The 26,513-nt window shown below is 42.8% G+C and overlaps 1 non-coding gene across 1 annotated transcript; it reads left to right on the top strand.

Annotated features, from left to right (window-relative positions):
* The first annotated feature begins 17,865 nt into the window (after positions 1-17,865).
* On the top strand, positions 17,866-17,938 carry TRNAW-CCA (transfer RNA tryptophan (anticodon CCA)). Its single transcript has one exon. It is a non-coding gene; the product is annotated as a tRNA-Trp (tRNA).
* Positions 17,939-26,513: the final 8,575 nt, after the last annotated feature.

Here is a 26,513-nt window from a genome sequence, read left to right as displayed (position 1 = left end):
CAAATGTCCCTGTGGCTTCTGCCCTGACCGTTGCCCATGCAGTTAATGTAGTAGCAGAAGCCTGGTAGCTGTGGTTTGAAAAGTAACTGAGAGGTGAGGAAATGGAGACAGTGAATTAGAACACTCTTTCAAGAAGCTTAGCTGAGACCAAACACATGAAGATGGTAGCTGAAGGGAAATACAAGGTCAAGAGAGAGTTTTTAGAAGATGAGAGAGACTTCATGTGTGTGTGTGTGTGTGTGTGTGTGTGTGTGTGTGTGTGTGTGTGTGTAGTCTCAAGGGAAGAAGCCAGCAGAGATTGAAGAGTCAATAAAGAAGGAGGCATGATGATTGGATCCAGAACACGGAAAGAAGAATTAGCCTTGTGCAGGAAAAGGAACACTCCTCTGAGAGCAAAAGGAAAGAGAAAAGGACACCAGGAGATGCAAAAAAAGCTTGTAGTTCTGGAAGGGGAGCTCATACCTATGGACTCTATTCAAAAAAGGGGCAAAGGTTTAGAATTGTGGCCAAGGGAAATTGGAGAGAGAGCTGAATAGAAATCAAAGGATTAACAGTGTTCAGAAAACAACTAAAATTAGAACTCACACATTTGTAGTGGTACCCATTTGACTGGCATCCAATTCTTCTCCAGAAGTTCTGGCAGAAGAATAGATGAGGCAGATTTTCCAGTTGAATCAGGGTTTGGGATTTGTAAGGTAAGTGTAATAGATAGGCAAGAGAGCTTGGGTAGTGAAGTTATACTGGTGAGAATGATCAGTCATGGAAGCCAGTACGTGTAGGGAAAGAAGCAAGGATGGGGGATTGCTAATAAACTAGTAGAATGGTGGGTTTAAGGGTCAGAAGTTGTAATGAGATGGAAGAGGTATGGGAGTAGGGAAGCTTGAGAGCTGCAAGATTGTAGTGGGACTCTTGGGATGACACAATTCAGAGGTAGTGAGATTCCAGGTGATGCCAAGGTCAGGATATGACCATGAAATTGCTTTCTGAAGTGTAGTGGAAATGAAAGTCATTAGAATTGAGGATGTCAAGGAACTGTGAGGCCAGAGCAGTACTCCTAAATCCTTGCTTCCAATGGAAATCTTAATCTTCACTGCAATCCTGGCACACTAGAATCACCTGGGGGCTAAAAAAAAAAAAAAACTCTGCTAAAGCCACATCCACAGACATTCAGATTCAATTGGTTTGGGTTGGTCCCAGGCATCAGTATTTTTTAAGTTTTCCAAGTGAATGCAGGTTGAGAACCACTGGGCTACATAAACAGGTAGAATCATCCACATGGATTTTGAAATCAGCCAGTGTGACAACAGGAGTTGGAATGAGGAAGGAATATATAAACCAGAGAGAATCAAAATACTCTAAGAATGTGGGAGACTGGATAACAGCGAGGGTGGAGGGAGGAGGATAGAGGGTGATAATATCAGATGGAAAGAGTATTGAAGGAGGAAGAGGTTTTACGCAATAGTGGGGGCCAGTGGTCTGGAAGCAGCTGCGGGGATTTAGGTGGTGCTGACCCTACTTGGAGGCAATGTGCTGGTGGGATGTGGGAGGAGGAGCTCAGTTGTAGAGAAAGTGCTGTGCCCACAAAGAGCCTGGTTTCAGGAGTTAGTGCAGGAGGTACAGGGTGCACTCTGAGAAGAGGTTGAGCATGTAGGGGAGTTTGCTTACCTTAGAGTGGCATTTGCAGAGCACACATTGGAATCAGAGCTGCCACACTGCTCAGCTCCAGGGATGCCATTCACATTGGGAATGATGGGCTTGGTAAGGAAGAAAGTCCAGAGCAGTATGGGAGAGAATAAAAGAATGTGACCAGATGAGACTTCTGTGATTCTTCTCACTCTTCTTGCTTTAAGTTTTGTTTTGTTTGTTTGTTTGTTTTTGGCTTCATGAAGGACTGATAAACAAACAGTTTTTGGATCCCACTCATTTCAGGTGGTTCTCTTCTAATGGCCTTCCCCTTACATTTCTCAATGAATCTTTTTTCTTGAATTTTTCTCAACCTTCTTGGCCACTTACTCCTTACAATTTCCTGGTGGGCCCCAGCTTGAAAGAACACCATTGTGACCTGATTTCACCACATCGCCTTGCATTCAAAGGTAAGAGGGTCAACCCAGTCCCTCTACAGTAGTGGCTGGTCTGCAGTTTCAGAGAGGCTGTTGAGTCTTTAACCACAAAGCTCCCGTTGGGCATTCCCTTCTTCAGACCTGATTCTTTCAGTCAGAAGACATGTGGTAGATGTTCCCAAGAGAAAGGCAGAGGGACAAAAGGAGTCCCATGGCTAAAAGAAGTCACAGCTAAAAGAAGTTTCACCTTTGGGCCCCCAAAACTGACGATTAGCTGACTAGAACGCTTATTAGCTGAATAGAGCAGAGACAGAATACTGGCTCTAGTAAAAGTTAGAAAATAGATTGCAAGAGAGTGGGCATTTCCTATGTTAATTGGGAGTAGGAAAAGCTTCTGCTCTGAGTTGGCTAATCCGAGTTCTATTTTCAAAAAAAAGGCTCATGTAATAGTGCCCTTCTCCCATCCATCCCATGCTTCGCCTCACCGTCATAGCTGTTTAGTGCAGAGTGAAAGCACCCAGCCTTAACTCTGGGACGGAACAGCCAAATCATAATTTTCTTGGGACCTGGCATCACACATGCACCCTTACCTACCTTCAGCTCCCTCTAGAACTTTCCAAAGCAGCCAAACCTCACCTAGACAAGACACTAAGTCTAGGTAGTCTTTCTCAAGCCCAGGGGGAGAAAAAAATCAGTGTGAATGGATGTTCCCAGCATGTGATAGACAGGTTTGTAGGATGACCCCTACCCCTAGTGATCCATATAATCCCCTCCCCTTGATTGTAAGTGGGACTATTAAATATGATAGGCTATGCTACTATATTTTTAAAAGGATGTTCCAGATGTTATTAAGGTCCATAATCAGTTGACTTTGAGTTAATCAAAAGGGAGATTATTCTGAGTGCTGACTGAATCAGGTGAGCTCTTAAAGGAGACAAGAAGTGTTTTCAACAAACAATGATGCTGCATTTGGATATCCATAGCCAAAAAAAAAAAAAATTAAACTTGACGTAAACTTTGTACCTTATATAAAAATTAACTCAAAGTGGATCATAGATATAAATATAAAATGTAAAACTATAAAACTTTTAGAAGAAAACATTGGAGAAAATCTTTGGAACCTAGGAATTGGTGAAGTGTTCTTAGATTTGACATGAAAAGCCTGATCCATAAAAGAAAAAAAACTAATAAAATTGATGTCATCAAAATTAAAAAACTTTTGCTCTGTGAAAGATCTTGTTAAGAAAAAGAAAAGAAAGCTACAGACTGGGAGAAAATATTTGCAACCATGTATCTGATGAAGGACAGGTATCTAGAATGTATAAAGAACTCTCAAAACTCAATGGTAAAAAAAATCCAATCAGAAAATAAGCAAAAGGTATGAAGAGATATTTCCATGAAGAGAATATGCAGATAGTAAATAAGCACATGAAAAAATGTTCAACATCAGTAGCCATTAGGGAATTGCTAATTAAAGTCACCTATCCAAAGGGCTAAAATAAACAACAACAACAATTTTTTAAAAGTGACAACACCAAACGCTGGTGAGGAGGTGAGAAACTGGATCACTCATATACTGCTGGTATTGATAGAAATGTAAGATAATATAGCCACTTTCGAAGAGTATGGTAGTTTCTTTAAAAACTATACATATGCTTACCAAGTAACTCAGCAATTGTACTCTTATATTTATTCCAAGAAAATGAAAACCTATGTTGACACAAAAATCTGCACATAATTGTTCATAACAGCTTTATTTGTAATAGCCAGAACTGAAAACAACCAAGATGTCCCTCACAGGTGAGTGGTTAAACAAACTGTGGTACATCCAGACCATGGAATACTACTCAGTAATAAAAAGGGACAAACAATAGATACATGCAAAAGCTCAGATGGATCGTAAGGGTATTATGCTGAGTGAAAAAAAGCCAGTCTCAAAAGGTCACATACTGTTTGTTGTATAACATTCTCAAAATGACAAAATTATAGAGTTGGGGAGCAGATTAATAGTTGCCAGGAGTTAGAGATGGTGGGAGGGAAAGGGGTGGGAGTGACCATAAAGGAGTAGTAGGAGGGAGACTTTTGAAGTGATGAAATAGTTCTGAATCTTGACTGCAGTGTTGGTTACACAAATTTGTACATGCGATAAAATGGCGTAGAACTATATGCATATGTCACACCAATGTCAGTTGCCTGGATTGGACATTGTACTATCATTATTTAAGCTATAACCACTGAGGAACACTGGATAAGGATACATGGGACTTCTCTGTACTATATTTACAACTTCCTGCAATTTTATAACTATTTCCAAGTAAAAAGTTAAAAATGAGAGAGGGAGAGACAGAGACAGAGAGACAGAGAGGGCCAAGCAGATGCTCTTTTTTGGCCTTGTAGAAGTAAAACACCATGTTATGAACTGCCTATGGAAAGGGCCATGTAGTAAGGACCCGAAGGTAGCCTCTAGGAGCTGAGACTAATCCCCAGTCAACAGCCAGCAAGAAAATGGAGACTTAAGTCCTACAATCACAAAGAACTAAATTCCGCCAACAAATAGTGAGCTTGGTAGACAACTCCAAGCTTTAGAGGAGATTGCAGCCTTGTGGACACCTGGATTTCAACCTAGTGAAACCCTGAGCAGATGACTCAGCTAAGCTTTGTCCAGATTTCTGATGCATAGAAACCATGAGATAATAAATTTGTTGTTGTTTTAAGCCACTAAGTTTGTGGTAATTTGTTACACAGCAAAAGATAACTAAGGTAGAGCCCCGAGGGTGAGATGCCATTGAACAACTGGGAGCTTTTCTTCTAGGGGCCACAGTTGAGACCTATACACTCTGACAAAAGAGATCAGCAACATCAGTGGGGAGGGGCCAATCTTGGAGTTGAAACAGATGCTCATGGTCTTTCCCCAAAAATATGTTTTTTCAGTTTAGAGTCTTGAACTGCCTCCAAACCAACCCAGCTCTGCTGGCTGCTTGACCCTGCAGTCTGCTGTCACATCCCAAATATGCTGTTCACAGTCAGAAATGAATTGCACATTGATGGCACCATGCACTTGCCCTGCTTCTTGCTGCAGATTTTCAGCTGGAGCTAATTCCTCTTGCAGCCTTCCTGGCCCTGCCTGGGGAGGTGGCCTCACACCCAGGGCCCCAGCTGCATGAGCAGCCCTATCTAGTTCACAGGCAGTTGCATCAAGCCAACCTGAGCCTCAGAAACTGGCTTCTTTCCCCTTCCTTCTTGGCCCCAGAGCCAGGGCCGGGAAGACACCAAGGCTGGCTCTCAGTGTATACCAGAAAGGTCAAAGACATAGAGTGGGATTGCACAAGTGGGCTGGGAGCTTTCTTTCGATCTTGCCACTGAATATCATGGTCACTGTCGCACTCTACTCAGGCTACCATTAAAAAATACCACAGACTGAGTGGCTTAAACAACAGAAATTTATTTTCCCACAGTTCTGGAAGCTGGGAAGTCCAAGATCAAGGTGCCAGCAGATTTGGTTCCTGGAAAGGGCTCTCTTTCTGGCTTGCAGACAGCTGCCCTTCTCACTATGGCCTCACATGGCAGAGAGAGGGGTGGCGGGGGAGAAAGGAAAGAGAGAAAGAGCTCTGGGGTCATCTCCTCTTCTTATAAGGACACCAGCCTGTGGGATTAGGGCCCCACCCTTATGACCTCATTTAACCTTTATTATCTCTACACAGGCTCTACCTCCAAATACAGTTGCATTGGTGGTTAAGGCTTCAACATATGAATTTGGGGGAGACACAACATTCAGTCCTTAACAGTCACCTTCTGCTGTGCTGCCAGCATTCACAAATACTCTTCTGCTACAGGTGGGCAAGGTGGGAGAGGAGTGGGGGTAAGAGCCATCTGATCATGCCCTCATAGGCTTGACCAATCTCACTTCAAGTATTGGAAGCTGATATGTATAGTGGAAAGAGCATGGACTTTGGTGTCAGGCACGTGTTTCCTCTTACTGGTTGTGAGACTTTGGGAGAATCATTTAAACATGCTGAACCTGTTTCCTCATCTGTCAAATGGAGACTATAATATATATTTCTCATGGATGTTGTGAGGGTTAAATGAAATAATGCATGTAAAAGCACCTATCAGCACCTTCCACATAGTGACTGGGTATTCAGTAAATATTAGTGCCCTTCCTCACTGGATCTCTCAGCCCATTCCCCACACCATCCACTTTCACCAGGTCCAATGCATGCTCTGACTACTACACACACTGATCTGTTTGTTCTGGGTAGAAGACAGCAATATTCAACATCCCTGAATTGGAGGCTGTGGTAGGTGGAATTTCTAAGAATGGCCCCCAGGATTCCATGTCCTCATTCTCAGAACCTGTAAGTGTGATAAGATATTACTCCCGTGCTTGTGTTATGTTATATAGCCTAGCTGACCTTAAAAAAAATGGGAGATTCAAAAAAAACAAAACAAAAAAAAAAAACAAAAAGGGCTTCCCTGGTGGCGCAGTGGTTGAGAATCCGCCTGCCGATGCAGGGGACACGGGTTCGTGCCCTTGTCCGGGAAGATCCCACATGCTGCGGAGCGGCTGGGCCCATGAGCCATGGACGCTGAGCCTGTGCGTCTGGAGCCTGTGCTCTGCAAGGGGAGAGGCCACAACAGTGAGAGACCCGCGTACCACAAAAAAAAAAAAAAAATGGGAGATTGAGTGGAAGATCATTCAGCCTTAAAAAGGAAGGACATTCTGATACATGCTACAACATGGATAAATCTTGAAGACATTATGCTACATGAAATAAGCCAGTCACACACGAAAAAGTATTGCATAATTTCATTTATTTGAGGTACCTAGAATAGTCAAATTCATAGAGAAAGAAAGTAGAATAGTGGTTTCCAGGGGCTGGAGGAGGAAGGAATGGATTATTGTTTAATGGATATAGAGTTTCAGTTTGGGGTTTTGCAGATGATTAGTGGTGATGGGTGCACAACAGTACAAATGTATTCAATGATACTGAATTGTACACTTAAAATGGTTAAAATGGTATATTTTATGTTATGTATATTTTACCATAATAAAAAAGAGTTTTTTCTAGATGTGCCTAATCTAATCACAGGAACCCTTAAAAGCAGAGAACTTTCTCCAGCTGGTGGCGGAAGAGAAGGCAGAAGGAAAAGTCAGAGTTGACACATTGTTGCTTATTTGAAGATGGAGGGGGGCACATGAGAAGAAATGCTGGTGACCTCTGTCAGAGCAGTGAGGGCCCCCAACTGACAGCCAGCAAGGAAACAGGGCCTACAGCCACAAGGAAGTGGATTCTGCCAACAACCTAAATCAACGTGGAAATGGATTCTTACTCAAGCTTCCAGATAAGAGCCTAAGTGAGCCAAAAACTTGATCTTGGTCTTATGAGACTCCGAGCAGAGAACCCAGTAGAACCCATCCGAACTTCTGACCTACAGAGCTGTGAGCTAATAAATAGGTATTGTTTTAGGCTGCTTGGGGTTTTAGTCCTATGAGGAAGCACCATCCCATGTCCCTAGAAGTTTGTTGCTATAAGCTTTATTCTTTTAGATACGTATCACGCATTTTCCCAGCTATCTGTTGAGTGCCTCCTATGTGCCAGACACCTAGGCCTTGAGGATGCAGGAACAGCACAGATAGAGCTATGGAACTTACAGCCTAGCCCAAGAGCAGTATTCCCTCCCTCTGGCCAAATGGAAGCATGCTTTCTGATCTGTTATCAAAATCCCCTTGGGCCCTCCTTGGGCACCTGAAGACTCGGTGCCATTCCCTAGTGGTTGCGATGGGAGTGGCAGAAAGGTCCAGGCTGGGAAAGTCTCTCTGAGGTTCAGAGCCTGCACACCGCAATTTTGTACCATAGCATGTCAACATCCCTTAAGTAAGCTTGTGGAGGCTAGGCAGGGTTCTCAGCACCCTGGGACAGACTGAGGCCCAAACTGAAATTGCCTGGGCTTCTGAAAGAGTAAGCGTAGGGAGAGGAGGTAAAGTGAGCGTTCCCTGGGGCCATTTTCAAGGTTCATAGTGGGTATTTGGAAAGGAGACCCAGAGAAGGAGGCACATGGTGGGAAATGTGCTTGAGGGCAACTGGGAAAGTGTCTGGGAGCAGGGAAAGACTGGCAAGAGATAGCAGAAGTGCACACAAGCGAGATGGGCAGGAGTTCAAGCTTGAGAAGAAAGAAATGTTGCAGTGGGATCCCGAGAGGAGAAGGCAGGGAGAAAGGGGGCAACAGTAGAGAGAGGCCCAGGCCTGGCCAAGCTCAGGGCTTCCCTCAGCAACTGAGAGGCTGGGTGGGGCCTATGCTTTGGAGACCCAATCCCTCTTCCAGGCCCTCCTGGGCAAAGCAGGGGCCTAAGTTTTGGGGGAAGTGCCGGGGGTGAGGCTGGGGACAGCTCAACTCTCCAACCCCTTTAGCAGCCCTTACTGACTCACTGGTAATCTGTTTATGTGTTTATTTGCAAGATTGGTTTTTGCTTCAGTGAGAGGAAGCTTGGCTCCCTGCCCTCAGGCCTCCAGTTCTGACTTAAACTCCTCTATAGGACAAGCTGCCTGCTCCCTGGCCCATTTGGCTGACTTTCCCCTGCCCTTTCTGTTCCTTTGGCCCCTGAGTAGGGACAAGGAAATTCTGGGGTGTTGGTTCTCTGGGACAGGCCAGGGCTCTGGTCCCCTACAGACCCAGACATCTGGGGTGGGGGTGGGGCAGGTCTGGGCAGAAACTCAGGCTGAGTAGGAACTCTGAGAACACCGAACTGAAATCCTGCCCAGGGAAATCTGTAGATGTCCAACAAGAGCTTCACTTTAATACATGTGGTAACTTTTCTTGTTGTGCTTCTTCAGACTGCAACAGCTGCAGTGGGAGAGGCCCTCAAGGGGGGCAATGAGGCTGGCGCTGAGTGGCAGGGTGGGGAGAAGGTAAAGGCTGGGTTGCCACCAAAGGCCAGCTCCTAATGTAGGAAAAAGGGAGAGGTGCAGGCAGTTGGCATATAAGAGAAGAAATCCTCAGGAATGCAGAACTGTGTCTGGAGGGAGAAAGGAAGGGGAGGTGCAATGGCAGCCAAGGGGTGGGGTGAAGGCCTGATTAGGGTGGGACATGGTGTGGATGATGGAGGTGGGGCAGAGGAGGGAGGGCAAGAGAGAATCAGCCTTTTACTGTTTATGAAGATGGTCTATTACCATAACTCAGCATGTGAAGTATTTTTCTACTGCAAAACTGGAGAGGTAAAATTCTGGAAGGTCATTCCCAAGGATAGGAGAGGGGCACCTGAATGAATCATCAGAGAAACCCTGGGGAAGTAGGTGGAAATTATAAACTGGGAAAGATTATGAACTGGGAAAGGCCTGATGATTCACTGGGCTCGAGACCTGCCAATCCTCTCTCCTCTGCCAACAGACTAAGAACTGGAGGCATTTCTCAGGCGAGACACTGAAACTCAGTGAGTGCTGTAATAAGGGGAGGGGAGTGAGTTTTGAAATGGGAAGAGACAGAGAGTCTGCTACTGACCTTTGAAGGGGCCTGACCTGAGTCATAGAACTAGAAAGGACCTCGTGATCATCTGATCCAAACTCTTAGTTTTACATTTACAGAACTGGAGCTCAGAGAAAGAAAGTGATGTGGCCAAGGTCACAAAGTTGTGTTAGTGAACTGGGCAGATGGATGGGCTTCAGAAAGAAGCCACATAGGCCACTAGAGAGAACAGCCCCAGGTGTTAGCCTAGATAAGGTCTGCAAATACTTGGTGCCACTTAACCACTGTAAATACAGCTGGCCCTCCATGTTGGCAGATACTGCATCTGAGGATCCAACCAACCATAGACTGAAAATATATTTTTTAAATTTTTCAGAAAGTTCCAAAAGGCAAAACTTGAATTTGCCTTGCTCTGGCAACTATTTCCATAGCATTTACATTGTATTTACAACTATTTTCATAGTATTTATATTGTATTAGGTATTATAAGTAATCTAGAGATGATTTAAAGTATATGGGAGGATGTGCATAGGTTATATGCAAATACTACACCATTTTATATAAGAAACTTGAGCATCCACGGATTTTGCTATTCATGGGGGTCCTGAAACCAATTCCTCATGGATACAGAGGGACGATTGTATATAGTGCCTTATACCCATTCCTGTGCCTATGGTGGACATTACTAATTGGTCACTGCACCCCAGCTTAAGTGCTGACTCAACTTCAAAATCCATCTTAAACTGAGCACTCTAGGCAGCATTGACACGGAAATGAAAGCAATGTGTAATTTCAGGCCTAGAATAACAGCTGTGTGTCACAAAAGGGTAGAATCAGTTCTAACACCTAATCGGTTAGATGTCATTATCTAAGGCTCTTTGGTTGCAATCAACAAAAGGAAGAGTTGCCCTCAGTAGGGGAAGAAACCAGGATGTCTCTGTAGACCTAAACAGTAGAAGTTTGTGACCCTTCCTCACAAGAGCACTGCCATTCATGAGACTCAGCTCCAATGACTGGCACCCAAGCTTTGTTGCTTTGAGTCTCCCATTAGCAAACTCCCCAGAGAGTGAAGTTGATTGGACCAACTTGGAACAAATTTTTAAACCCTGGAACAATAAGTGATGGAGGGAAGACAGGGTCGTATAGCATAGGGTAGACTTGACTATTAGGCCTGTGAATTGGGGCATGCCCAAAGATGCTTTCAGCCGCAATTAATAGAAAACACATCAGAAGTGACTTAAGCTAGGGGGAAAATTCATTGTTTTACCAATATCATGTCGAGGAATATGGAGTTCTGGGATTGGTTAATTCACCATCAAGGACCCAGCATATTTCTATCTGTTAGCAAAAAAAAAGTGGGGAAATAGCTATTGGCTAGACAATAAGCAGTGACTGTCACAAGCATGTTGCTATGAGCCAAATCACCACCCCAAGAGGTGTCTACCCTAGATATGCCTCAGGAAAACCAAAAGGGACCGAGAGAAACAGGATGGGGTGAAGGTAGGCTTTTCAGAGACCAGAACCATAGAGGTCTCTAAGAGGAGTTACAGAAACCCCTGCAAGGCCCCCTGAAGTGCAAGAAAGGCCTCTTGAGGGCTAGATAAGTAAGTGCTTTCTTCATACATGGGACCGGGAACCAGGGTAGTTCTCTCAGGGGCCAGCAAAGCTACTCAGGACAAGTATAAAGTTTCCTAGGACCAGGAGATAATCTGGAAATGTTCCCTCCTCACCCCCTGTCCAAAGCTAAATTAACAAAGCAGGTTCTGGAAAGGACAGAGAATCCCATCAGCCCTAATGGTGGCACCAACCCAAACTTTCCAGGCAATGAGTCTGAGTAGCGTAGTTGAGACAGGATTGAGGCCAAGACTAGGAATAGGGATTGAGTGCCCTATAAACTGTGCCAGCCAAGCCCTTCAGTGGAAAGATCTGAGTTCCATTAGGAAAAGGAATGTCTTCTATAAACTCATTTATTTCTAGGGTTCTGGAATTTTAAAAAAAAATTGTGTGTTCCCCTCAATTTCTGAAAAAGATTTCTTTTGCAAACTCCCATCTGATCTCAGATCAGTTCAAGTGAAAAGGCATTTGGCCACAGACAGGTCAAGACAGCTAGGAAGATGATCAAGCTCCCAAACAGGAGGAATGGAGGTGGCTGTGATCAGCCACTTGAGGTCTTGAGATGAGAAGATGAAACCGAGGTAGATCGAGAGGTACCATTTCTATGAGATTAAGGTCCTTTCCAGACATTTCCCTCATGGAAAGGGGATGTACATGACTGTGGTCTGTAGATAGAACACTATTTGAGGGCTTTGGGCCTGAAGACATGATAGAGCTGATGAGGATTCAGGTTGGGGCCCTTTTGAGAAAAGACCATCCCCTAGGGAGTTTCAGTTCTCCACTCTTTTTCACCTTTGCCTCTACCTTAAATATATATGTGAATGTGGATGTTCCCAAATCTCAAAGAGCCCCAGTTTTCTCATTTTTAAGTTAGAGATACCAAGTAGGAAATGCTGCAAGGATTAAATGAGATAATATGCCAAGTGTTTAACATTCTTGGCCCAGAGCAGGTGGTCAAAGGGTCAATAAAATCAATAAAACATACTTTCTTTTTTCCTTACTTCAGTGTGTATGTATGTATGTGTGTGTGTGTATCTTTGTGCCAGACACTGGATACTCTGCTAGGGGCTGGGTATTCAGAGATGAAATTATACAGTCCCCCTGCCCTCGAGTATCTTGAAGTCTAGAAAAGAAGAGAGTTAAGGAAACATCATTTACAATGAAGTCTCTAGTAAGGGTATATATGCGTAAGCTCAGTGATAATATGGAGAAAGTGAAGCCAGCGTCTACTTGAGGAATTCAGGGAGGGCTTTACAGAGGAGGTAGCATTTAATCTGGGCTCTGAAGGATGAATAGGAATTTGTTCAGTGGACAAGCATGGGGAGAGTCTTCAAGACAGAGGAAACAGTACTGCCAACCACAGAGGTATGGGAGAGCATACTTAATTCAGCACTGCTGGAGCTTTACCTGTTACCATATCAGGCAAAAAAGGTAAATTTAATCCTATAGTCTGAATAATTTTGAGCAAAAAAGTGGCTTATCATGTTAGCAGTGCTATTTTAGGATGATTTGGAGGGATACTGAAATTAGAGGTTAGAGGAAAGATTACTATTTGGGGCAAGATGGGACCTTAACTGGAGCATTGGCAAATGGAGATGAAGAGGAGGAGGTGGATTGGACAGTTATTGAGAAAACAGAACCTTTAAAACTTGGTGATGAGACAGTTGTGGAGAATGAGGAAGGAGAGGCAGCTAGTATATGTCTGGTATCTGGGTAGCCGTGTAGATGATGGTAACACGTGCTGGGATAGGCAACACGAGAGGAAGAAGGAACACAGTATGGGGCAGGGAGGAGATGATGAGTTCCATTTTGAAATGTTAAGTTGAAGAGCCTATGGGATGTTCAAGTGGAGATGTTTACAGTCAGCACAAGATTGAAATCCGAGCTAGAAATGGAAATTTAGAAAATATCAGCAACAGTAAAGAGGAGAAGAGGAAAAGCAACATTAAAAGGTAGACAGAGGCCCTTTGGAAGACAGTCTGGTAGTTCCTCAAAAGGTTAAACATGAAGTTACCATTTGACCCAGCAATTCTGCTCCTAGGTGTATACTCAAGAGAAATGAAAACATATGTCCACACAACAACTTGTACACAAGTGTTCCTAGCAGCACTATTCATGACAGTCAAAAGTTGGAAATAACTGAAATGTCCATCAATGGATGAATGGATAAACCAATTGCAGCCTATGCATACAATGCAATATTGTTCAGTTAGAGAAAGGAATGAAGTAGTGACACAAACTTTGCCAATTACGCTAAGGGAAAGAAGCCAGACACAAAAAGCCACATATTGTTTTTCACATAATTCCATTTATATGAAATGTCTGGAAAAGGCAAATCCATAGAGACAAAGTAGATTAGAGGTTTCCTAGGGATGGTGAGGATTGAGAAATTGGGGGTGGTGGCTAAGGGGTATGGAGTTTCTTTTGAGGATAATGAAAGTGTTCTGAAATAGACAGTGGTGAAGATTACACAACTTGGTGTTTACATTAAAAACCATTGAATTGCATACTTTAAATGGGTGAGCTATATGGTATGTGAATTATATCTCAATAAAACTATTACTAAATTTATTTTAATATGGGCAGAGAAAGAAAGACTGTCAGAGAAAATGGTAAAGGAAAAACCCCAGAGGTAGGATAACCCAGAGCAAGCACTGGGGCAGATACACAGAAAATAAGAGCAGGTCAAGAGAGTTTTTCACAACAAAGGTCAAATGCCATGGACAAGCAGTGTATGATCACGACTGCCTTTCTTCTTTGCTCCCCTATTTTTCCTCTTGTCTGGGTAAGGAGACATCTCCACTGTGATCCCTAGAAGGCAGGAGGGTCTGGGCCCTCTCACACTCAGGCCCTACGACCTGTACTTATGCAAAAGTCTGGCAGCGTATGAACAAAACAGAAGCTAGATTATACAAAGGCAGGGACCACATAAGAGGAAAGGATAAGGTTATTACCAATGAGAAATCTTAAGATAATTATCCAGTCTCTTCCAGGTGACCAGTTTTATCCTGTGAGGAATATGAATTTTGTCAGTAGCTGGTGCAAAGCTAAATGCCAGTGGGGCATGATATGATGAAGTAGAATGGTCCTTGAATACCCTTCACTTTGGCAAAGTCATCATCAAAGAGCACAAAGTCATTTCCTATGCAAGACCCTACATAAAGTATTTTAACCAACTGGATCTTTTGCCTTCAATTCTTCCTTGAATGGAGTTTATAATCTAAATCCATGAAGGCCAAGTGTACACTGGACCACAAGTTCTACCCATGAAAATATCACTAGTCATTCATTTCTCTACATCAGCATCCCACAGGGGACTTGATACAATATAGGTGTTCAGTAAGGATTCCTTAACTGACCAATTGACTGACTGAACAAATGAATGAAGCAAGTGGACATACATTAACAAAAGAGCAACATGTGTAAAGGTTGGAAGATAGGAGAAATTAAATTCCTACAGTAGAGGGGCATGGAAGTGAGGGAAGATACTGAAAGTTCCAGGTTTAGTTGAGGGGAGCCTAGTTTGCCTTGCCAGTTCAGGCCAGGCAGGGAAAGTTCCTGAGTGGAGCTGACCTAATCTGAGGCAATAGGGAGTGATGACCCAGGGGAAAGCAGAAAGGCATGCCCAGCCCACAGGCACACCAATCCAAACACTGCACCCAACACACACAGCAAAACTGCAGGCCCAATTTGGCCTAAGGGCCATACTTGGTAGCCTTTGGGAAGGCTTCTTAAGAGGAGGTGGCAGTCAGAGATGTTTGGATGAAGAGAGAAAACTTGTGTGTTATGAGGAGTCCACATTCCAGGGTCGAGTTGGGACAGATTGCTCAAAGGATGGGAACTTTGAGTTAGGGATACCAAAAGGCAAGGAAGAAAGAAGAGCTTGGAGAAATGAGGTTAGCTGGAGCTGCCAGGAAGGAGACAAAGTCCCAGTAAGAGAACAATGGAGAATCCACCCCAGGAGAAAGAGACAGAATTTGGACTGGACTCATAGCACTTTTAGCACAATATCACAAAATATTTGCTGAGGTGCTTGTCTTACCACCAGACTGAGCACAGGGCCCTCATCTGATTGTTCTGAGCATGTGCCCTGATGCCTGACAATGTCTGCAGACTGAATGAAAGGTTGGATGAATGGGTGACTGAATGAGAAGAGGTGTATTTAACATGGTAGACAGCTTAGGAAACCATCCAAAGGAAGAAAAAAGTTCTTTGTGCAGAGATGTTTATTACAGTATCATCTGTAATGGTGAAAACTTGGAAATACTTAAGTAAATGATGGTGCGTCCACTCAATGGAATATTATGTGGCCATTAAAATGACAATTATAAAGACACTGTAGCAACACAGCAAATGATTATGATATAATGCTAAGTGACACAAGAAGATGAAATTGCATCTATGCCGTGATTATAAGTATGTAAAAATGATGTATGTATACAGCCAAGCCCTGGAAAGGGGAGCATAAAAATGAAAACATGTGACTCATGGGGTGGCAGGATGATCAATGAATTATTTTTTCTTTTCTTTTGATTTGTGTTGATGTCATTTATGCCTTTACAAAGGAAAAAGTAAAGTTGATAGATGGCAAACTGAACCATGACCTTGAAAATTGAACAGAAAGGCCTGGTGCGAGAGATGGGAATTCCCACAAAATGATGTTGCCAAGGTGAAAGAAGGCTAAGGCTGGAGCTGAGGCTGCAGACATAGAAAGGAAGGGGTAAGTTAGGGATATGTATGCAGTTATTGTCTGCAAATATGTGACCTGGGCAGGTTGTACCTGTGCTGGAATCAAGAGAGTAGGGAATTTGAAATAAGAAGACCAAAGTTCTGCTGCTTACTGTGTGATCTTTTGGGCAAGTTTATGAACCTCTGAGCCTCAGTTTGGTAATCTGTAAAATGGAGCTAAAGATCGTTAATTCACAGGGTTGTTTTGAGGATTAAGTGGAAGAGAATGCATATGAAAGCCCTTTGTAAATGACAAAGTCTATACAGCTATAAACAGCTATTACCATTCTCATCATCATTATAGTTATTATGTCTCCCAACTTGGCTTGAAATTCCATCCATAAGAAATTTATTTCAATAACAAGCACATACTTCTGTAATAATCTGAAGGAGGAGCTATCAGTCATTCAAGAGTCAATAGAGCCTAGTTCGTGGTTGTCAACTCTGGCTGCTGTTAGAATCACATGGGGAGATTTTATTAATTGATGCCCAGGCCACACGCCTAAGCCATTAAGGCAGAATCTCTGGAGATGGAAGCCAAGCAGGGGTATTTTTTAAAGCTCGAAACCTGGGACTTCCCTGGCAGTCCAGTGGTTAAGGCTCTGCACTTCTAATGGAGGGGACGCAGGTTCAATCCCTTGATCAGGGAACTAAGATCCCGCATGCTGTGCGGTGTGGCCAAAAGAAAAACAAGGCTGTTAAACTGCATCTGGGATTAAGAGCTTTTGGCACGTGGGCCCTGAAGCCGGGCAGCCCTGACTTCAAATTTCAAGTTAAATTTTGTCTCCTCCTCTCAGAGACATAGAGAACAGAAATGTGGTTGCCAAGGGGGAGGGGGCTTGGGGGAGGGGGCTTGGGGGGGAGGCTGGAGTGAGAGTTTGGGTTTAGCAGATGCAAACTAGTATATATAGAATGGATAAATAACAAGGTCCTACTGTATAGCACAGGGAACTATATTCAATATCCTGTGATAAACCATAATGAAAAGAATATAAAAAGAATGTATATATATATATATATATATATATACATATATATATATATGTATATATATATATGTAACTGAATCTCTGCTGTACAGCAGAAATTACAACATTGTAAATCAGCTATACTTCAATTTTAAAAAGTCATCTCCTCCACTTACTAAGTGTGTGATCTTATTACATACTCTAAACCTCACTTCCCTAATTTTGAAATAGAAACAATGGTACCTACGTCATAGGGTAGTGGTGAGGATCAAAGGAGTTAATACATGTGAACAACTTTAGCACAATGCCTGGCCCATGGTAAGTGCTATGTGGTGTTCACTAGTTTTGTTGTTATTTGTAGGCTCTGCTCCAACCTCATCCTGAGGGACCTGTCTTGACCTTAGCAGAGGGAAGAGAAGGTACAGCATGGAGTCTGCTTTATCACCAGTTTTGCTCTGACTTTCTAACTCCAAGCCCCCAGTGGCTGGTCTCTTTGCTCAGATGTTCTAATACCTTGAGCTTGAATCCCTGACACACGACTTTTACAGCTGGCCCTCTTTAATGAAAATTGGCTTCCCGTGGAGATCTCAAATGCCCATTTCTCTCTTCAACCTCCAGGCCTACCATGTGCTGTGGACTAGTCTTGGTTGTTGCTTAAATAATAAGCCTGTCAATTAGTCCAGATACCACCTGTGCACTTTCACCTAAGCCTTGCCCAGTCGGGTCCCACCCAACCCAAATCTTGCTTCCGAAGCATTTCTGAAAAGAAAACTCACCAGATTTGTATACTCTTTGTCTTTCTGGAACAAAGGACAGGCATAGTCACCCCAGATTTCTTACCTAATGGGCAGGTGAGAAGGTAGTAGAAAGAGGCTGGGCATTTCTCTTGAGTGTGTACAATCTACAATGGTGACAGGCATCTGTAATAACTAAAACTGCCTGAATATTTTTTGTACTCTGTATAAATTTCCTATGGCTGCCGTAACAAATTACCACACACTTGGTGGCTTACAACAACACACATTTGGGGGACTTCCCTGGTAGTCCAGTGGTTAAGACTCCATGCTCCCAATGCAGGGGACCCAGGTTCAATCCCTGGTCAGGGATCTAGATCCCGCATGCTGCAACTAACACCCAGCACAGCCAAATAAATAAATATTTTTTTAAAAAACACACTTTTTACAGTTCTGTAGGTCAGAAGTCCAAAATCAGTCTCCCTGGGCTAAACTCAAGGTATCAGTAGGACCACGCTCCCTCTGGAGGCTCTAGTGGGAGAATCCAGTCCTTTCCTCTTCCAGCTTCTGGTGGCTGCCAGCATTCCTTGGATTGTAGCCACATCACTCCAATCTCTGCTTCCTTGGTCATATTGCCTTGTCAATGTTCTCTCTGACTCCCTCTTATAAGGACACATGTGATTGTGTTTAGGGCCCACTCAGACAATCCAGAATAAGCTCCCCACCTCAAGATCCTTATATTAACCACATCTGCAATATCCTTTTCTGCCATATAAGCTAGCATTCACAGGTTCAGGGGATTCCAACGTGGATAACGTTTGGGAGGTCATTTTCAGCCTACCACACACTCCAACGTGTTTTCTCCTTTAATTCCCCTCAAGCCCTCTGCCTGGTTCCCTCCTGCCTGAGAAACGAAGCCATTCAAGCTTCACGGATTTTGTTTGTGTCTTTTCTGTGTGTGTTTATGGTCTGCTTGCTGTCTGTTATTCATTTGAATGGCGATTGCAGGAGCCTGAGCACCTAGTGGCATGGGAATTTTAGTATTCTTATGAGAGATTCCCTTCCTTTGGCTGTATGGATCTGGGCCTCGCTGGAGCAGGCCCTAAAGGGGCTTAATATTTTGTTCCTCTGGAGAGATTGGATAATTGCTAGCCTGGAGCTTCCTTCCCCTGCCTGAATCCCATACCCTACCTTTCTGATTCAGTTCCTTCCTGTTAGTACCTACTCCTTACACATAGCCCAGTAGCCCACTCTGTGTCATGGCTTCTGTGTTGGAGATATTGTACCAATAATAGCAGGGGAGAGAGAAAAGTCTGATTCCAATGCAGAATTCTGAGTGTGATACTAGGAATCCTAAGGTGTTAAGACCCCACTGAGAAGGGCCCCTGACACAGATGGGAGTTGTGTGCAGGTGGTCAGGAATCCCTGAACTCCCTTTAATAGAATGGCTATCTCAGTTGCCCTAAATCTCCCTGCCCCAAGATGCTCTAGGGCGTAGTACAGGTACGGCAGTTTGTGCACTTGGAGTCCTGGCTTTCTCATTAGATTGCTACATGGCTTTGCCAGGTTACTCTAATCTTCTGAGCCTCAGTTTCTTCTTGTACTAAAATTGAGAAGGAAGTTACATTAATAATAGAACTCATTTTAGTAATAGTTATATTAATAACTCATATCATAATGGTAATAACTCATATCATCATAACTCATATCATAATAGCTATATTAACGGGTTGTTGTGAGGATTTGGAGAACAGGATATGTGAAGGGCTTTATAAAATATAAAGCACCATAACCTGTTCTAGTGGTTATTCTTAGCTCACCAATCACTCAGTCTTTTCCTTCCTTGCCTGCTCTCCAGCTTCCTGCAGGCTATTTCATGCTAATCTTCTGTTTTAGCTAATTCAGTCCTGCTTCCTTCATTGTTTCCTGACCCATTCCTTGCTCTACACACACAAGGGAACCATTTGTTTCTCACCTGTTGTTCTACTTCCAATCAATCTCTTGCCAGTCATACATTAACAATAACAAACAAGCCCATTTATAGAGAAGCACTACTTCAAAGGGGGTTGTTTATCAGCCTTCCAAATTTCTGCCCAGTCTAGAGGAGATTTCTCTACTGGATTCCAGCCACTTATGTGGTCAACCAATATTTACTGAGCACCTACTATGGACCAGGTACTGTGTTAAGCACTAGGCTTACAAGTGAGAATAAGACAGTCCTAGTCTCTGGCCTCAAGGGAGCTCACAGGCTGGTGGAGGGGTCAGACAAGCAAACGAGTGATTCAAGTTTAGTGTGAAGGTGCCATTAGAAGAAAGCACAAAGTTTTGGAGGAGCAGATGAAGGGGCAGCAGACTCAGTGGGTAGGTGTCCTCAAGAGAGGCCTCCCAGTATGGGACTAGTGGATGCAAACTATTATATATAGAATGGATAAACAACAAGGTCCTATTGTATAGCACAGGGAACTATATTCAATATCCTGTGATAAACCATCATAGAAAAGAATATTTAAAAAGAATGTATATATATATATGTATAACTGAGTCACTTTGCTGTACACCAGAAACTAACACAACATTGTAAATCAACTACACTTCAATAAAAAAGGAGAGGCCTTCCAGAGGGGATTGATACTCCAGAAGGGGTGATATCTAAGCTAAGGCCTAAACGATAAGTAGAAGTTTGGTGAGGTGGAGAAGGAATTTTCCAAGCAGAGGGAATGGCATCCATTCTGGATGAATTGAAAGGACTTTAGTGTGGCAGGAGTGTGGAGTGTGAGGAGGGGGCTGGCAGATGGTGAGCATGGAGGAGGAGAAGGCAAGAGAGAGAGGCAGCAGCCTGATCACATTGGTCCATATTCAAAGCCATGTTTTGACTTTACTTCCAGGGAAATAGGAAGCCATTGAAGAGTTTTCAAGAGTGGCACATCATATCTACATTTACAAAATCCTTCTCACAGTTTTATAGGGAACAGATTGGAAGAAAGCAAGAATTGGATGCAAGGGGACCAGATGGGAGTCCCATGCAGGGATCCAGATGAGAGCATGTGGTGATCCAGATAGGGTGATGGCCATGGGGATGGAGCAAGTTAGAGCAAGTCCAGAGAGTTGGGGATGGTAGGATCATCGGGATTTGCTTTGAGATTGATCAGATGTGGGCACCAAAGAGGAGGAAGGAGTCAGAGTTCCCAGATTTCTAGTCACCTGCATGGACAGCAATGCCATGTGCTGGGATAGGGTACAGGTGCAGGGTGGAAGAAAATAGTTCATTGAGTTTGGGACATGTTGATTTTAAAGTACATCCAAACAGATTTGTGGATATGCAGAACAGAGGATCAGGCAAGAGAGAGGTGTGGTGTCAACTGACCAGGGCTGCTCCCTGGAGCCATGCGAGTGAATAGGATGGCCCACGGAGAGAGCCTAGAAGGAATTGAGGAGAGGAGCTGAGGACAAACCCCCTAGGAACCCCAGTCTTTAAGGAATAAGGCGAGGAATGGGAGCCCAGACTCTACCTCGTGGTAAATACATAATAACCATTGCCGAAGGAATCAAAGTAGACTGAGAAGAATTGGCTAGAGATAACTAACCTTCTTTGGGATGGAGAAAAAGAGACACAAGGCTTCAGAAAGGAGGTGAAGCTTGAGTTAAATCATGAAGGATAACTAGGAATTCACCAGAAAGACAGGGGAGGAAAATTTCATTTCAAGAAGAGTAAAGAGCATGTTCAAAAGTTCAAAAACAGAAAAAGTCATGGCCTTTGCACATGGAGTCCTCCATATTCCACTTAGGTCTTTTTCCCTTATGATCCAGCTGTGTATCCTTAATAAATTCCTATAATAAATCTTAGCCATGAGTATGAAAAAGCAAAAGTGATGATATGCTCAGGGAAGATTTTCTGACTTACTATATAAGTGTCTTACTTTCCTTTTAGATCTGTATTCATGGCTCACTTCATAACCGAGGGAGCCTAGATTCAGGTGCTAAATACATTTCATGCTGCACTCCAACTGAATGGTAGGGACTACTTAGAGTGATGTGTTAAGAAGGAGTCAGAGGGTGAAAATGGACTCAGTGGTGGAATCTATGATTATCAATGTCTGCCATGGATGACGGAAAGAGTAGTTATAGTACATGTGCCTTATGTCTATCATGCTGGCCTAGGTTTTTCCTCCCTTCTGTTTTAATTCTCCCTCACCGTCTGAACCCTTGGGGGGTGAGGATAGGATCTCATGAATCATGAATTGGCAACTAATTGTGAATTAGCAACTCTCCACTCCTAAAGGACATGGTCTTCATGAGAGAACGAATATTTGCTGAGAACTTATTCACTGATTGGTCACCGACTGAGTATGTACTGTATGCCAGGAACTAAAACTAGCCCCTAGGAATTCCATATAGACTACGTGATTGTTCACTCAGCCACAGACTTCACTGTGTTGAATCAATGAGTAAATCCCAGATTTGGGGCTCCATGCTGAAAGAAAGCATGGCTCTTTCATTCTCAGAGCACAGGCAATGTCCAGATTTAACTCTAAGGCACTAGCATGCAGTAAGGGTCTGTTTATTGTGATCTCGTTCTATTTTTTTACCTTCACTTATGCTGTGTTTACTGGCCCACTGAACACAGAAGAAAGAGCTGCTAGCTCTTACAAAAACTTGAAAATCATACAAGCATATTCAGCACAATCTAGCATACTCTTTCTCACACAGCAACTGCTCAAAGCTTGTTTTGTGTCTGCCTCTTACTTACACTGCACCCCTCCTCTTTCTATTGTGCAAAAAAAAAAAAAAGGAAAGAAAACCCACAAACCTCTGTATTGGTTCTAATGCTCATTGCAGGACTGTTCTGGGTATTGTGTGGTGGAGGGGAGTGAGTGATAAAGAGAGCTCACCTGAAACCTTAGAGAAGGCTCTAGGGCCAGTTCTGGAGACTCAAGGATGCAATCATTCCTCTCCAGCTAACTGGCTAAGAAACAGGTAATCGCTGCAGGCCAAACACCAGAATTGAAAGTGTGAACCCTTTCAAGGCCTGGGAAATTTGAAGCAGCAGAGTGAAGGTTTTAGCAGCTGATAGTTGGAAATGGGGAGTCAGAGGTGAGAGAGTTTGGAGGCTGAGATATCTAGAGGGCCTCATGACTAAGCAACAGGCAGGGTGTGAGGTGGGGGGAATGGAAAACCAGGTGAAGCTGCTGGCCCAGTCACATCAGCTCATCAGTGCATCTCAGTTCCCTGGATGTAGTCATTATTGATTGGAGTGTGTTGTACATGAGAAAGGTGTGAGAGCAGGGGAAAAGTTATTAGAACTACTGGCTTAAACAGTAAATCTATCTAAAGAGAGAGCATTTGGGGTCTCTGTGAAAATTTTTTTCATTTTTTTAAATTGAATTATAGTTGATTTACAATGTGTTAGTTTCAGGTGTACAGCAAAGTGATTCATACATATATATATATATATATATATATATATATATATATTCTTTTTCAGGTTCCTTTCCATTATACTTTATTACAAGATATTGAATATAGTTCTCTGTGCTATACAGTAGGTCCTTATCTAATAGGTTTATCTATTTTATATATAGTAGTGTGTATCTGTTAATCCCAAGCTCCTAACTTATCCCTCCCATTTCCTCTTTCATAACCATAAGTTTGTTTTCAAAGTCTGTGAGTCTGTCTCTGTTTTGTAAAGAAGTTCATTTGTATCATTTTTTTAGATTCCACATATAAGTGATATCACATGATATTTGCTTTGTCTGACTTACTTTACTTAGTATGATAATTTCCAGATCCATCCATGTTGCTGCAAATGGCATAATTTCATTTCTGTAAAGAAAACTTTTCACTGCTTTTACTGGGATTGCGAAATTCAAAACCTGTGGTGTAGAAACCTGACTCTGCTATTACTATTTTGTATAATTATTTTCTGTTTTCTCCTAGGATTTAGTAAAATCCCTTTAGAGAATGGAAGCTACACTAAGAAAAACCAGAAAATGGGACTTTTTTCCATTGTGGGCCTGATTTTTAAAGGCAGAGTGGAAACCCCCTAGAGGGTTGGGCATCATGCATTCATTTATTCGTTCATTCATCAAATAGTTAAGTACTTTCGTGTGCTAGGCACTGTGCTAGGTGTGAGGACTCAAAGAGGACTAAGACACATCAAGGAACTTAGATTCTAGTAGATGAGACATTCCTATAGACAAGTAAGTGCACTGCATGATTTTAAATGGTGCAGAGATATAAATATGATCATGGTAGAGAATGGTGTAATAGTTATGGGAAGTAAGGCTAGTTGCTGTAACATATGAACTCCCAAATATAAGGGACTTAACACACAAAAATGTATTTCTTGCTCATGTTCAAGTTTACTGTGGTTCAGCTTGTGAAGGGAGGCTCTACTCCACAAAGTCATTTAGAGATCCAGGTCTGTTCCATCCTCCACTAAAGACCACTAAGCACCACCTAGCTGGCATATATATAGAGAGAGCCAGAGTGGAGAAAATATACCTTCTCATAACCATTTTGTGGCAGATGTGACACAGCATGTGGTCATATGGCCCCATCTAGATGCAGGAGGGCTGAGAGATCAGTCCAGTGTTATGCTGAGGAGGAGATTTGAAAACAGGGTTTGGTGAACATGTAGCTGGACAGCCCCAGATGGAATGGTCAAATCAATCTGAAAGGGGCTGGAGAGCCCTCATAGAGGACATGACCCCTGAGTGGAATATCTAAAGAGAAGTAGATGTTGAGTATTAAAGTGAAATAATGCCGCAGGAAAAATGAAACCCCAGAGGATGAAGTTGGGGTTGCTGTTACAACCATATCTTCCCATCATTTAACTTTCTCCCACTCCCTACCCACCTTCTTTTCTACTCATCCTTGAAGTCTCAGTTTAAATATTACTTCCTCCAGGAAAGTCTTACCTGATCAATAGACTGGAAGAAGTTCTCCTGCGATGTGCTCCCAAAGTATCCACTGTTTTTGTTGTAAGTATTCAAATGTCTATTTTTTTATTATACTATAAGCACCATAAGGTCAGGAACCATATCTGGTTTTACTCATCATTGTATCTCTAGTGATCAGCACTGTGCCTGTCAACATAGCAAGCCTTTGATAAGTATTTGTTGAATGAATGAATCTACCTTCCCAAAGCATCCTCTTACAGCACTTTTGTCAGTCATTCATGCAGCTCTAGAGGTTCCTTTGGACACTGGAGTTAGTGATGAATAAAACACTGTCCTTTTGGTTTGATCATAGTTACGTGTATTCCCATTCCACTGAGAGAAGCGTAGGGTGGCCAACCCATCCTGGTTTGCCCAGGGCTTTCCTGGTTTTAGTGCTGAGAATATCATATCCTGGGAACACCCACCAAGGGCTGTGCAATCTGGGGCTGTTGGTCACTCTAGAGTAGAGTCTGTTTCTTATCTCTATCCCAGATATCCAGCATTACACCCAGCACATGATAATCTCTCAATGAACATTTGGTGGGTGGGTTGGTGGATGGATGTGACTGTGGACTTGGATGAGTGAGTGGATGGCTGGGTGGATGAATGGATACGTTTGCCTTGGGAACTTTTCAGAAGTTGGAGGAAAAGAAAAGTGACACCTGGAGATCTCAAAACACTCAGGAAAGTTCTATTGCAGAGGGCTGGGAAGAGGGGGAATGTCTTCCGGGAGTTGAAGGTAGTAACACTCTCCTTTGGCCACTTGTCTGAATGAGACATATCTTCAGTTTTCTATAGACCCAGAGGTAAAGAGTGATTGGCCACTGAAAGAAAGTCCCAGCTAGGATGACAGGTGTCAGGGTGACCTGACACAAAAAACTCCTCATTCTTCTTGTCCAGTTTCTGGGATTAATATCCCCCGGCTACATTCTCAGGGGAGATCAAGGTATAAATTAATATTTCAAGACCTTAGTTTGAGAAAAAAAATGCAACAAGGCTATTGCATGGAGGAGAGATGCGGAGGGGTGAGAAAATAGCCAGAACCTTATAATAATTGTGGCTAATTATATTTTTAATGACAATGGATAAAATGTAGCTAATAAAACTACATTTACTTTTTTCCAGCTTAGATGCCTGGTGGAGAGGGGTCAAATTTTTCAAATAATTATTTTAAGGACATTATAGTAGCTGTGTATTCTTAGGAATCCATTCTTACTGTCTTCTAGAACATTCCTCAGTCCCAGCTCCACCCTTATTCCTCAAAAATGAGTCACTTTGGGGAAGTCTTTTTGGATTCCTCCAAGCACTTGGAGTATTTTGTTCATACCCTTTATGGCAGGTCTCCTTGAACAGAACTGTGAGTTATAAATGCCTGTTCTTCCCATTAGGTAGCCACTGCCCTGAGTACAGCTACAGATTCAAGTATCTACCCTGCTACTTATTAGCTGTGTGACTTCCAGCCAGTGACTTTTTTTTTTTAACGACAGAAGTTTCTTTTCTCACAGTTCTGGAGGCTATTAGTCCAAAATCAAGGTGTCCACAAGCTTAGTTTCTTCTGGGGCCTCTCTCCTTGGCTTGTAGATGACCTATGTCACACTGTGTCCTTCCTCTGTGCACAAGTGCCCCCTTTTGTGAGTTTAGATTTCTCCTTGTGTGTCTAAATTTCCTCTTCCTATAAGAACAAGTGAGATTAGTTTAGGGCCCACCCTACTGGCCTTATCTTAACTTCATCATCCTTCTGCAAGCCCTATCTCCAAGTACAGTCACATTCTGAGGTACTGGGGGATAGGGCTTCAACATACGACCATGTCAGCCCATAATACTTGACAAAGTAAATACAATTACAAGCCAATCTCACTTATAAACATAGATACAAATATTGGCAAACTCAATCCAACAATCAATAAAATTATAAAAACTTAAGACTAAGTTTGGTTTTTCCCCAGAATATATGGCACTTTTAATATTTAAAAAGTCATTCAATTCAATTTGCCAGATTAACAGTTGAAA

This window comes from Kogia breviceps, chromosome X (assembly GCF_026419965.1).
Source record: "Kogia breviceps isolate mKogBre1 chromosome X, mKogBre1 haplotype 1, whole genome shotgun sequence".
NCBI classification, from domain to species: domain Eukaryota; kingdom Metazoa; phylum Chordata; class Mammalia; order Artiodactyla; family Physeteridae; genus Kogia; species Kogia breviceps.
The sequence above is the reverse complement of the archived record's forward strand: the minus strand, read 5'-3'. Positions and strand labels throughout refer to the sequence as shown.